Source organism: Cyprinodon tularosa, unplaced genomic scaffold (assembly GCF_016077235.1).
Source record: "Cyprinodon tularosa strain WSP-4 unplaced genomic scaffold, ASM1607723v1 ctg372, whole genome shotgun sequence".
In the NCBI taxonomy this organism is placed as follows: Eukaryota; Metazoa; Chordata; class Actinopteri; order Cyprinodontiformes; family Cyprinodontidae; genus Cyprinodon; species Cyprinodon tularosa.
The window spans coordinates 399,046-414,153 of NW_024039088.1; the positions used below are offsets into that span (position 1 = coordinate 399,046).

The 15,108-nt window shown below is 38.5% G+C and overlaps 1 protein-coding gene across 1 annotated transcript in view; it reads left to right on the forward strand.

Annotated features, from left to right (window-relative positions):
- Positions 1–971: 971 nt before the first annotated feature.
- The window catches only part of LOC119790846 (protocadherin-15-like), a 308,278-nt gene continuing 294,141 nt past the window's right edge, over positions 972–15,108 (forward strand). The window contains exon 1 of the mRNA XM_038296569.1: positions 972–1,418. The gene's annotated coding sequence lies outside the window, so the exon portion shown is untranslated. The remainder of the gene's footprint in view (positions 1,419–15,108) is intronic.

Genomic DNA, 15,108 nt, shown 5'->3' on the forward strand with positions numbered 1-15,108 from the left:
TAAAGAAAGAAAAAATGATGCATTTATGCAAATTATGCATATAAATTGCTTTATTCTAATTATGCAGGGAGTTTTACAGATTATATGGACACTACAATGTAAGTAGAACAGGAAAGGAAAAACAGAAAAAAAGGAGAAAAGATGAAAAAAAGAGGAGATAAAAGGACGATAACGATAAAACTCCTTCAGTCTGCTTCATCACCTGCAAAGAAATGTAAAAATAACAGCACAACCAACGGAAATGGTACAAGACATACAATAAAAATAACACCTAGATACTATCGCTAAGGTACAAGTAGTATTATTTAATCTGACATGTATTCTATGTTACCTGAGAATAAGAATATGGGCTTTCTGTGTGGAAGTGAATCTCTAAGTACCTGGAACCAAGCACCTGTAGTTGTATGTGAAAGTGCACTTGCGCATGTAAAGTATATCCAAAGAAAAAATGCTCAATAGTGGTTGTGAAGATCCGCCACCCCCACCCCCAGAGCCCCGAGGTTCTGTCTTTCATTAGTGAAAGGAATGACTAATCCAGCTGTGTCTGGCCATGGTTACTTAAGCAGTTATAAATGAATGCTTCCTAATAGGGCATCAATTACTGTAGGTCGGATGGCCAAAAATGTAACAAATATGTTCCCAAATAAATCAAACCCACCAAACTACATTTTATTAGCAGACCAGTTCATAAAAAGAACCATAGGCAACAACTGCAAATAAGTTCAGTTGTAGAGCAGCAGGAAAAATAGCTTTACTTCTAACCTTGAGTGGAAATAAAACATGAGGAACCAGGTGATCTGATGCAGAAGGTCTGAAGTTTGATGATCCCATTTCAACATAAAATACAGTTAACCTGCTGGATTCAGTAAAGGATAAATGAATCCCAGGCTTCAGTGTAACTTTGGGTGGCGCCAAAGTGCAAGAAATGATGTGATGGGTAACCAACCAGTCCAAGCTATCGATTTATACACCCGGAGATTCGTTTTATACCTCTGACCGTCTCTACATCGCGGCTGGATGATGTGTGACTTCTTTTAGCGGGTGGTTGGATCTGCCACCCATCAGGAGCGGTCTGTAGGCATAAGGACTGCACCGATTACTGATTACTTTTTTTTCCCTTTGCATTGGAAAACCGTTAACATCTAGTCGTTGGGCTCCTCTGCCTTTTGAAAAATGATCATGGGCAACTTTGTCATTTTACGCAGGAGAAAGTGAGCAGAAAGCTTAAAGTGGGGAGACAGAGCCAGAGCGCACTCCCTTCCCTCCGAGGACTAGAAAGGCTTGACGATGTCTGAAGGACACAAAGAACGGGATTAGATGATCTGCAGTCTAACATACTTCTCATTACTACTGCTGTGTCCTCTGAAAATTTACGCAATGACCTTTGGCGACTTGGAATAAAGCGCTGCGCCCCTGAGGTAAGATGATTTCACTCACTGATTAGTTTTCATGAGGCTGTTTGAATTAATTCTGTAAAGATGGGCCACATATGGAAATGAACTAAAATGAAAGCTATTATGATGTGGTTTAAAATGTTTATCTGCTATGCTTACCACTTCTTTCTTACAATAAATGTCTATACAGTGCAGCCGTGGACCTGCAAAGCATGTAGAGCAACTTTACCCACAATGCGTCCGGATTCCATCTTTATTTTTTCATTTGGATAATGATTAAACATTCACAAAAAGACCACACAGTTCATGTGTTTATGCCTTATCTACTCTGAATTGAACTCCAATGTATTATAATGATTCACCTTCACCACCAGCAGCTGTAATTTGGATCATTATTAACTGTCCACACTGTAATTGGTATCCTGTTTTCTTGCACTTTAACACCTTTATAAGGCAAAGAAAATCATTTTATGTTGTGTTGGCTTAATTAGCAGGTTCTCTTCATTCTGGAGTTAAATAACCAGGAGTTTGTATGCTTTCATAATTAATGTAAAATTAGCTCTATAAATAATAAATGGATATGCCGCTATTTTTTCATAGTTCATTGCAAAACTTGTTGGAATCAGGGCTAATGAGGCTCAGATAGAAGGGTAGTTGCTCTGTGGGTCTGATTCCAGCACCTGCCACATCTTGATGTGCCCCTGTGCAAGGAATTTAAGCTCCAGTTGCTTGTGTACCAATGTCTAAACGAGTGTGTGCGATTTGGTGAATGCAGGTGCTTTTAGTGGTCAGCATGACCAGAAAAGCGCTACGTAAATTAAATTGACTTACCTGCAAGTTTTGGCGAATAGAAACCCCTACATGTCTCAAACTGATGAGATCAGCTCAGTTTGAGTTTCAGAGCTCCCTTTATACACTTATTATTGCCCCAGTGTGACACATCTTAATTTGACTCTATTTGTGTTAGGGTAAGCTGCTGGAGGTTGGCAGGCTTTCATCTGGCTGGACACAGTCATGCTGATGCAGTCTCCTGAAGCATGTGCACAGTGCTGCTTACAGTGAGTGGATCAGCGAAAGCCACATGATCCAATTAGATGATATTTGAGGGATCTGTTTAAAATTCTTTCCTTTTTTTCCCCCCTCCCCTCTCCCCATGCCTGCTCAGCTCTCCTCTGCCCTCACTTATGGCATTTTTTATTTCTTTATTTTCTGTGTACTACTTCTTCCAACAGCCGCAGGTTTGGGCAACGCTTTAGAGGTGTGCAGGGAATATTTAAAAAGCCTTGCTGCAGGATGTCTTCCTCAATCTAGTGTTGGCCTGTTCTTTCCAGAGGCACACATTTGGGAAATGAGAGATGAAGAGCACCGTGGCTCAAGCCAGTTGGAGTCCATTGATATTCTGCCTGAGTCCTGCTCCATAGGCAGTCCATTGTCATGGCTCACTCAGTGGGGTAGTCTGTGATGACTGAGGTGTTTGAAGGGGGTTAAAAAGCAACATGTGAATAAAAAATAGATTTGCACACTTATAAAATAAATAATTCCTATTCTTTGTCTGCTCATAATCATATGTAAGGGATAATCTAAATTATCGGTGCTATTTATTTATAAAAATATGGAAATAGGTTGCACTTGTTCGTTTGCACAGTAGAAATGTCAATTATTGCCAGATGTGAATGAATGCTAATTTTCAGACACAGAGCAATTTTTTTATTACTTTGAATGTAAATTGAAGCTCAAAATCTTAGATTAAACTCTAATTTAGCAGTATTAACTTTGTCCACAATTTTTTAAATTCTAATATATTTGGATATGTCAAGGTTTATTTCAGAGCTGAAGTTATTTTATTTATACTGGATTTTATATTTATATATTTCTATTTTTTTTTTTGTTTACATTTTTTTTAAGGCACAGGAAGTATACACACATTAACTCCAAATACAGGTTCATGCTTAATTTAATGCAATATTACATTACCTTATTTATAAAAGTTTCAATATAAATTGTTCTTCAATATACAAGTAATGAACTGAAGCAATCTAAATTGTATAAAAATACCATATAGAATGCAATCAGAAAAACTTTTGACTAATAGATGATTGTCATAGAAATGTATATTATTACTGAAAATAGATTACAACCATACACTACATACAGTATGTAAATGTGAAGGCTTTTATACACTTATATACATACAGATCTTAATAATCAATTAAGTTATTATAATGTATTATACTGTAACCTATTGCCATCTGTCTTCCTTTTTTGGGCATGATAATTTTATGCACTTTTGAACATAATTGTGTCATTTATTTGTTTTTGTTCCACATATTTATCTCACAATATAAAAAAGTTGTATTTTTTAAAGTTAGATGGAAATAATGTATTTTGAAGCCAAGTAACTTCACCTCCTTAAGCACAATCTTCTCTTCCACTGGGTCATTTTTACAAATTTCCTGGTATAGTTTTATTCCAACAATAGTTGAGTAGATCAGTAACCTTCATGGTCTTTGATTTAAAAAATAAATGCTTTATGTGAGCCATATTTTCTGCATTATCATGCTGCCTGCTTTTTTTTTCTAAAGAATTTTAAAGGTTTTATGACAGGGTGTCACCAACGCGGTGCCCGCGGGCACCAAGGGGCCCTCAAGGGCCACATGGGGTGCCCTCTTCGTCTTCTGAAAACAGAAGAACTCACTCAGTGGGTTAAGTTAAATTTTTTTTTATTCTGTTGCTCTTCTTTTTAATCATTTATGTATTATTTCATCATGTTAACTATTTCATCATATTTCAGTGGTTTCAAAATGACAATATTAAAAAGAAAATTAGAAATGAATAAAAGAGTAAAATAAGAATAAAAATGAGTTTTTATGGATGAGATTTACTGTAGGTGTACACTGATCCCTCCAGTTCATAGGTCAGTATTGGTAGCCCTTCCTATGACTCGGTAGCCGTGAAGTAGCCCTCGGCCTTAAAAAGGTTGTGACCCCTGTTTTACGATTAATTATATATGGGCTATCCCAAATCTCTGCACAGTGGGTCATACAGTAGATACCATTGAGAAATAAAGTATGGACTGTGATTTATAGTTTAAGAAATGAAACCATTTTAAGATGTATGTGAATTAGGCTGAACAATTTTGCCAAAAAAATTGGGATAATTTTGAACCAAAAGTGCAATTGGGATTTTATTTCTATTTTCCTTGTACTAACCCCAAACTTGTAGATGTTTTCCCCCCAAGCTTTCTGTTTTGGAAAGCTTGCTTTCACAAAGTCCATTGTTACAGGTTTTTACCATAACCGTTGTGTTAAAAAGGTTTTATTTCCACATTACTTACATGCATGGATCTGCGTGCTAGCTGCAACTCTCTACCTTTCTGGGACAAAACCTATTCAACTGTTTAATTATCACCTAAAGAGCTGAAGGGAGTAATTTAGTGTCTTACTGTTGTTAAATATACAGTAGTGTGATTAAAAATTAGTGCCTCTGCAATTTGAAAATAGTGTTTTGTTAAATGGCGATTATATTGCAAATGCAATTAATTGACCATTCCTAATGTAACTGGTATAACAGCGACAACACTTAACATGTATGAAAAATGTCACAGAATTTTCAAAGATTCCTATTTTTCTAACTTGCTATGTGGCTTCCCCACAGTGCCTGGCAATGCCACTTGTGGCTTTTGCATGAATTATTTAATTTTCTTTGTACCTTGGAGACTCAAAAATGTGTACATGCTCAACACAGAAACTGCTACCTTGACAAGAGTGGAGAAACAATAAACAGCCGAAACACACAATTTTTTTTATTTTTTTATAGCTGAGAATAGAGAGAGTGTAAGGATCTTTTTCAACTTTTTTTGATGTTATTATGTTTCCTTAAATAATAATAATATAACTTTATAGATCTCACATTGGAGAAATTTACCTCTGCATTTACAGTGGGGACTGGTTGGAAATGGACGGTTTCCTGCGTGATTCCTGTGTGATTCCCACGTGAATCACGTTGTATTTCCTGAGGCCAGTTTTTTTATTTCAAAAAGAACTGCAATGTACCCGGACAACCACCAGGTGGCGCTTGGGACCTCTGCCGTGCTGAGGGTGACGCTTGTGGGCCTGCAGTCAACTGAAAAGCAGGTTTATTGGGGATCTTGGTGTGATACTATGCTATTTTATTTTGTTTTTGATTAAAATAAAGTTAATGAATTAATTTAACATAAGATTATGCAGTCAAGTGACTGCATAATCTTATTTTATGAAAATGGTTGCGTAGTTATAGATACACCTCCGATCTTATCTGAGAACTGTTATTTCTATTTATCTGCATCGCTATTATTTAATGAAAAATAAAATTAATTAAGTTGGAGCCGGGGATACGGACTGTAGCGCAACCAGAGAAAGGCGACAGAGACAGTGCTGCGGCTGGTGATGTTGAAATTAAAATCATATCCAAAGTTGATTCCTCATTAAGATAAGCCAAAGTTATTCAAAAGGGTATGTAAGAAAATATATTTTCTTTAGTTTTGTAAAATATAAGTGCCGTTGAAAGCTTTGTTTTTGTGTGTTACTTTCTTGCCGTGCAATACGTGACACCCCTCCCAGTCTGGTCAACTAGCAGACTGGGAGGGCTGTCACGTGTTGCGAACTTATAGCGCAGTGGTTAAGCTGAGTGGTCTTTGGTTCAATAGACTGTGGGTTCAATCCCAGCTGTGGCCGAGTTGCCTTAAGTGTTTTTTTTTTTTTTATTATAATTATTATTGCTTTTTTATAAAGTAATGAAAGTTAGAATGTAAAGTAATGAAACCAGGTTTTCTATTTTTGAAACAACAATTGGAGTTATTCGTTGGACATTCACGCATGAGCCTGTATAAAAAGAGGAGCTGACCAGCTCCTTTAGTCAGAGACACCGTGTCTGTACGTTTGTGGGCCTGCAGTCAACTGAAAAGCAGGTTTATTGGGGATCGTGGTGTGATATTGTTCTATTTTATTTTGTTTTTGATTAAAATAAAGTTAATGAATTAATTTAACATTGGGACTGCATAATCTTATTTCATGAAAATATTTATAGATAGATTGATAGTAGTTATAGATACACCTCCGATCTTATCTGAGAACTGTTATTTCTATTTATCTGCATCGCTATTATTTAATGAAAAATAAAATTAATTAAGTTGGAGCCGGGGATACGGACTGTAGCGCAACCAGAGAAAGGCGACAGAGACAGTGCTGCGGCTGGTGATGTTGAAATTAAAATCATATCCAAAGTTGATTCCTCATTAAGATAAGCCAAAGTTATTCAAAAGGGTATGTAAGAAAATATGTTTTCTTTAGTTTTGTAAAATATAAGTGCCGTTGAAAGCTTTGTTTTTGTGTGTTACTTTCTTGCCGTGCAATACGTGACACCCTGCTACTTGACCAGACTGGGAGGGCTGTCACGTGTTGCGAACTTATAGCGCAGTGGTTAAACTGAGTGGTCTCTAGATCAACAGCTCGTGGGTTCAATCCCAACTGTTGCCGAGTTGCCTTAAATGTTTTTTTTTTTTTTACAAAGCATCTTAATGCACCTTTTTCCTCCCTGTTTGCACCTCCAGTAACTTCTATGCCAATATGTGACGAGTGAATTTCTCCGCTGTGAGATCAATAAAGCTCATCTAATCACATCTACTCCAATCTAAATAAATAAATAAATATACACATGTTCAATAAATAAATAAGCATTCAATTAATTACCCCCAATAAATGGTGAAATGATATGTTCTCATAATAAATAATTTATTTAAAAAATGCTGTTATGTTCCTTTTTTTTTAATTCCTTTTAAAATGCTTAACTATTTTTATTCTTTTATTTTCTTTCAAAAAATCACTAGATAACCACAAAAAAAAATAAAAATCTGTAAATGAATTGTCTTGACAAATAAAAACATTTTGAAGATATAAAAACTGTAAAATAATAGGAAATAAAATATGACTAGAAAGGATTCACAAAAAACTGAATTTTAAGTATTAAAAAATTAAATATATAAATGTTAAAGTATTGCAATTGTTTCCAAATTAATTTTTCTTTGCACCAACCAAAGGGGAAAAAATAGAAAAAAAGCATCTGAATTTTCTTTTTTTTTTTTTTTTTTTTTTTTTTTTTTTTTGTGGGTATCTGCTGCGGACATACTGTAAGTGGACTGGTCATGTTATTGTCCGACTGATGTGTGGGTTATACAGGCCAAACATCTTCCCTTGCCAACCCAAATAATGAAATCCGTTTTTTTTTTTTTTTTTTTTTATCTTGACGAAAACCAGAAATATGGTCTGCCTGCATTCATCAACAACTTATGTTTGTGAGACCCCCTACCCCTCAGGACCCCCGCCTAATCAATGCAAAAAATAACGACAAATGGCTTTAGCAGGTTATTCAGAGTTGACGCGGTACTTTGCAGACAACTTACTCTCTTGTTCTCTGACAATAGAATTCAACCACCACCATTTACAGAGACCCCCTCCCCCTCACAGCTCAACTTTGTGGTTTCAACACTGCAGCGAAAGTTTCCTGATATGGGGAAGAGTGACTTGAAGGACTGCATTGATAAGATCAACGAATTTCTCCGTACAACACGCAAATCATCCCAACGACTCTCAATGTAAACCTGTTCAGTATTCATCACAATAAACACATTTTCCCACATGCTCTTTTCCCACTTTGTGTTGTTTTAAAATCTAATCTGAAATATAGAAATAGAAATTATAGAAACAAAATGTTTCACAGCAGTTTTTTCAGGAACAGAATCAGGTTTATTGACATTGTCAGAGAAGGAGTTCACAAACTAGGGATTTTTTTATGGTACAATCGTGCAAGATGACACATATAAGGGTAAATAGAATTATAAAAATATCTAAACACTGTGGCAATATATAAGCAATATCTATACCGTATATCCAGGTCTGGGACGGATTTTAGCAGGGGCTTACCGGGGCTGCAGCCCGGGGCCCCGGCATTCCCGTAGGATTTATATTTTTGTGAATGGATAGTGTTAGAATTTACCGTATTTTCACGACTATAAGCGCACATAAACGTCTTTTTATCCCTTGAAATGTGCGGTGCTCCCTTTGGTAAGGAGACCAGGTGGGGGTTTTTTCCACTCATCAACATCGCTTTTGATGCAGAAGCAGCGAGTTTAAAAATAAAATAGGGAGCACCGATTGTACCATAAAAAAATCCTTAGTTTGTGAACTCCTTCTCTGACAATGTCAATAAACCTGATTCTGTTCCTGAAAAAACTGCTGTGAAACATTTTGTTTCTATAATTTCTATTTCTATATTTCAGATTAGATTTTAAAACAACACAAAGTGGGAAAAGAGCATGTGGGAAAATGTGTTTATTGTGATGAATACATTGAGAGTCGTTGGGATGATTTGCGTGTTGTACGGAGAAATTCGTTGATCTTATCAATGCAGTCCATCAAGTCACTCTTCCCCAGTGGCGGCTGGCCCATAGGGGGCCCATAGGGGGCGCTCCTACCGTCTCTGTTCTGGGGGCGCTTATCAGACTGACCCACATTTGCAGAGAATCTGTCAATCATGTACTATTGCTAGGTGAATTTAATGGCCAATCAGCGTCTCGGAACTTTATGGTATTGGGGCGCTGAAAATACTGCGCTTTAACAGGCTTCTGCACCCAAGCGCAGGTGCAGACAATTAGAGGGAAGATGGCGAATGTAAAGACCGAGATGCAGCTTCCACCAAATTCGGTGAGATCCTTATTTATCTACCCGTTTGCCAGAAGAATATCCCTGTTGTAGGATATGAACATTTCATGTCATGGTTATTGTGACTGTGACGAATCCACCTCGTCGCTTAAAACAACCTCTCTAACTTTGCGCACCACACACATTCCTGTTATACTGTGTTTGTGAGGACCAATACACTCGCGCTGAGACCAGTAGCTCCATGAACTTAAAACACACAAGCTGTTCCTGGTTACCAGCTGGCATATTGAGGGTGCACACTTAATATTTCAGTGGGGTTAGCCGTGTGTGTGTGGGGGGGGGGGGGGGGGGGGGGGGGGGGGGGTGTGGGTGTGTGTGTGTGTGTGTGTGTGTGTGTGTGTGGGTGTGGGTGTGTACGTGTTTATGCTACGGGGACTTGTCATCTTCAGTCTGGCTGCGTCTTTGCTGGGTTCAAACCCAGTTTGGTGTAATTGAATAAGTCAATGAATCTGTGTAAAAGAATTAATAATAATAATAATAATAATAGATTTTATTTGTAACGCACCTTACATTTCAAAGAAATCTCAAAGTGCTACAGAGACCAAAAGAAGAAAAAAAACAAAGACAAAAATAATAACAATAGTAAAAAAAAAAAAAAAAAAAAAAAAAAAAAAAAAACTGTAGGGCTTACAGCAATACATCCTACATCGAGCGGCACCAAAAACCAACAATTACCAAAAAATAATAATAATAGTAATAATAAATAGTAATAATAAAAAATAAAGAATAAATTGTAGGGCCCACAGCAACACATCTCGCACCAAGTGGTACCAAAACCAACAATTGAAACCAACAATAAAAACCACAATTTAAAACAAAACTTACAGTTCTAAAAAGGCCTGTTTAAAAAGGTGAGTCTTAAGACCTTTTTTTTTAAAGGCCTCCAAACCTTGTGGGGCTCTCAGGGACTCTGGAAGGGCATTCCAGAGCCGTGGAGCTACTGCCTGAAAAGCCCTATCCCCCATAGTGGCAAGTTGGGTCTTAGGTTGATGCAGGCAGTAAAAGGAGGTGGAGGAACGAAGCCTACGAGAAGTAGCGTGCGATGAGAGGAGTTCACTGAGATAGGCAGGAGCAACTCCATGGATGCATTGATAGGTAAGCAGACAGAGTTTATAATGTATTCTATGTTTGATCGGTAGCCAATGAAGTGAATTAAGAACAGAAGTGATATGGTCGAATTTGCGCCTCCTCATCAGGACCCGGGCAGCACAGTTCTGAATGTACTGGAGCTTTTGCAGGTTTTTACCAGAGGTCCCAAAGAGGAGGGCATTACAGTAGTCCAACCTTGATGAGATAAAGGCATGGATCAACCTCTCAGCATCCGGTTGGGAGAGGGAAGGGCGGAGTCTGGCAATGTTTTTGAGATGGAGGAAGGAGACTTTAGAAAGATGATGGATGTGGGAGTTGAAAGTGAGGTTAGAGTCAATCCTAACTCCAAGGTTTGTGACGGTGGTGGAAAAGGGAATGTTAAGACCAAATATTGAAATATTACTGAGATTAGAGGACTGAGTTTGATGAGGGGTGCCAAGAAGGATGACATCAGTTTTATTACTGTTAAGTTGAAGAGAGTTGGCAGTCATCCATGCCTTTATCTCCTCTAAGCAAAGCTGAAGTGAAGATGGAAGAACTGTAGGAGAAGTGGAGTCCATTTTCATATACAGTTGTGTATCATCAGCATAGCAGTGAAAGGAAACCTTGTGTTTATTGATTATGTGACCTAGGGGGAGCATATAGATGGAGAAGAGGGTTGGCCCAAGGACTGACCCTTGTGGAACTCCACAAGTCACAGTATGAGTTGAAGATTTAGACTGACCCAAGGAAACATATTCAGTTCTATTGGTGAGATATGAATGAAACCATTTAAGTGCTGTACCCGAAAGTCCAATTTCTGACTGTAGCCTGTTGAGAAGGATGGTGTGATTCACTGTGTCAAATGCAGCCGACAGATCAAGGAGGAGGAGAAGAGATGGTGAGCCCTGGTCCGCAGTCATGAGAAGGTCGTTCATTACGCGAACCAGAGCTGTCTCTGTACTGTGAGCGGAACGGAAGCCAGACTGAAACTTTTCGTAGAAGTTATGGATGTGAAGATGTTGATGAAGTTGGGCTGCCACAACTTTTTCCAGAACTTTGGATATAAACGGTAAATTTGAAACAGGTCTGTAATGGGCAAGAATATTGGGGTCAAGTGAGGGTTTTTTCAGATAAGGGTGGATGACTGCAGTTTTAAGAGATGGGGGAACCTGACTGGCCCGCAAAGACTGATTAATTATGGTTGTGATTAATGGGCAAATGGCTGTAATATTAGACTTAAGTAATGCTGTGGGGAGAGGGTCTAGCACGCAGGTGGAAGTTTTCATGCTTTTTACGATCTTCTCCACGTCTGACTGGGTGACATCGGAGAAAGCTGAAAATGTATTACTTTGCGTGGGGAGAGGTATAACAATTTGAGACTCAGCTGTTATAGGGAGAGCAGACTGGATTGATGCCACCTTATTAATGAAAAAGTCCATGAATCTATTGCAATGATCTATACTGGTATCAGCATGCGTGTATGTGGAAGGTTTGACCAGAGAGTTTATGTCAGAGAATAACTGTTTGAAATTCCCACGGCTGTTCGAGATTTTTAGGGAGAAGTAATGGGATCTTGCTGCCGTGAGTGCTTTGGAATATGTCTTTTGGTGTTTGCGATAGGCTTGTTTGTGGACCACCAAGCCACTGGAGATAAACTGCCGCTCCAGGGCACGACCTGCAGTTTTCATTGTACGGAGTTCAGATGTAAACCATGGGGCTGATCTGGAGAAGGTAACTGTCCGAGTTTTAACCGGTGCATGAGTATCAAGAATACTGCGAAGACTGGAATTATAGTGGTTGACATAATCATTGACAGAGGTGAATTTCGTAGTTAGTAAGATATCCTGAATATCCTGGTTGAAAAGGGTCAGATCTATTGTCTTTAAACTTCTGAATTGAATTTGACGTTTTGTTTGCATATATGTCTTTGTTAATGGCAAAGTCAAGGAAATTAATTTATGATCAGACACCCCCAAGTCTTCAACTTACAGATTGGAAATGGGGGCGTTGTCCGTGATTACCAAATCCAAAGTGTGACCTCTTGTGTGTGTAGGTACTGAAACGTGTTGTGTGAGATGTAGACAGTCCAAGAGTTCGAGAAATTCTGCAGCAGGGCGGTTATTAGACGAGTGAACATGAATATTGAAGTCCCCCAGGATAAGCGTATTATGGGATGTAGCACAAAGTGAAGTCAGGAGATCTTGCAGTTCCATAATGAATCCAGTGTTGAGTTTTGGTGGGCGGTAAATGAGGAGTATCAAAATTGTCTCATTTTGCAATTTACAATTAAAAAGAAGGCTCTCAAATGTAGTCAGCTCCGGTAGTGGGAGGGGGGTTATAGGTAGATCCCTGCGATGGAAAACGGCCAACCCTCCACCACGGCCAGTGGTCCTAGCTTTCTCCAGATATGTATAACCTGGTGGACAAGCTTCATTTAGTGCCATATATGAACTAGGTTTGTGCCAGGTTTCAGTAAGGCATAATATGTCCACTTTTTTATCACATATGTGATCAAAAATAAAAGTGGTTTTATTGCAGAGTGATTGAGTATTGAATAGTTCTATTTTTAATTCGGAGTTGGGCTTAGCCTTTGGGAAGGTCCGAAGTAGACGAAAATCCACCCCGCGTCTTCCCTGTCGCCGCTGCTTTCCTATATTGTCTCTTGTGTTGGTCGTCTTCCGATGACGTAACCAATGACGTGTTGAATGTGCGCCACGAGAATGTAGCCGGTGGATGTAGTATGGGCCGGTGATGAAGCTAGACAAATCTTGTCGGTGTTCGTGGTGTAATGACAGACCATGGGAAGAGTGGGGTCGATGGCGGTTCAGCCTCTGAGACCAGGGGCCAGCCGGAGCGGTGTGGAGATGCCGTGCGCACGCAGAGTGGGGGTGCAGGGGGGCCAACGGTGCCATCCTCGGCTTAAGCCAGGAAGACGCGCTGCTCCTGGACTCCAATGACCCCGTCCCGCTGATGCCCTCGTTCAATCCAGTCGCAGGAAGAGCACAAAAATGAAGGTGAGGATGTTGCAAGGCAGTGTAGTGTGTATAATAAGAGAATACCTGTAAGTTATCGTTGATGCTCCTGTTCGGGGTAGAGTCGCCGTGAAGGTAGCTTACTTCTGATGAAAGGTTTAGCGGGCCTGGACACTGGTGGATGTCCCCAGATAGAAGCAAGCAAGCGGCGATGATGAAAGCGATAGTTTGCCGTGGTTTTAATGCAGTTTTGGATTGAGATGATGTCGGGCTGAGGAGTTGCGGATAGATGAATGTGGTGGCCAAGACATGCCTGCCAAATCCAAAGTGCTTGAGGGCTTGCCTTATTTTTGTTTTATTTGAAAATGACAGATCAGTCCCATATAAATAAGAGTCCGCTTGTGATCGACCGTTGTCAGAAAGATTGAGATTACTCATCAGTATTGTGTATATAAAGAAAGCCGCAAGTACTCCTATCAAACCAGGCGCCGCCATCTTTCAAGGCACCAACAAAACAAATAATTTTTAAGTTGTAAAAATTATTTGTTTTTGTACATCGATTGTTTGTGGAGGTAATATATGGACAAAACTGATTAATGAGAAGAAATCAGAAATAAGAGAGCCTGATGTGAGGGGCTTAAACTATTTAATGAGGGCTGTGGGAAGAAAAGCGGCAATTTTTGTTTTCTGTTTCTTTGTTACATTGCTGGTAACTGGAGGGAGGCTGAGGCCCAGAGTATCTTGTATGTTTAGTTTCTTTTGCACCCTGTTTTGAGTTTTTGAGCTCAATAAATCACCAACACCGGTAACCCGACTGAGACTGGATTCTTGGAGGCCAAAGAACCCCGTCACAGTGACCCAAATCATCACTGTTACTGTTATTATATAGTAAATTAAATCATTACTGTTAAATTGTATGTATTGTCCAATTGTTTATTTGAATTCTTATTCCGGATTAGTTGGAGACATACACTAGGCTATATCAGCCCCACCAAAAATATTTTTCACCAGCCGCCACTGCTCTTCCCCATATCAGGAAACTTTCGCTGCAGTGTTGAAACCACAAAGTTGAGCTGTGAGGGGGAGGGGGTCTCTGTAAATGGTGGTGGTTGAATTCTATTGTCAGAGAACAAGAGAGTAAGTTGTCTGCAAAGTACCGCGTCAACTCTGAATAACCTGCTAAAGCCATTTGTCGTTATTTTTTGCATTGATTAGGCGGGGGTCCTGAGGGGTAGGGGGTCTCACAAACATAAGTTGTTGATGAATGCAGGCAGACCATATTTCTGGTTTTCGTCAAGATAAAAAAAAAAAAAAAAAAAAACGGATTTCATTATTTGGGTTGGCAAGGGAAGATGTTTGGCCTGTATAACCCACACATCAGTCGGACAATAACATGACCAGTCCACTTACAGTATGTCCGCAGCAGATACCCACAAAAAAAAAAAAAAAAAAAAAAAAAAAAAGAACATTCAGATGCTTTTTTTCTATTTTTTCCCCTTTGGTTGGTGCAAAGAAAAATTAATTTGGAAACAATTGCAATACTTTAACATTTATATATTTAATTTTTTAATACTTAAAATTCAGTTTTTTGTGAATCCTTTCTAGTCATATTTTATTTCCTATTATTTTACAGTTTTTATATCTTCAAAATGTTTTTATTTGTCAAGACAATTCATTTACAGATTTTTTTTTTTTTGTGGTTATCTAGTGATTTTTTGAAAGAAAATAAAAGAATAAAAATAGTTAAGCATTTTAAAAGGAATTTTAAAAAAAAGGAACATAACAGCATTTTTTAAATAAATGATTTATTATGAGAACATATCATTTCACCATTTATTGGGGGTAATTAATTGAATGCTTATTTATTTATTGAACATGTGTATATTTATTTATTTATTTAGATTGGAGTAGATGTAA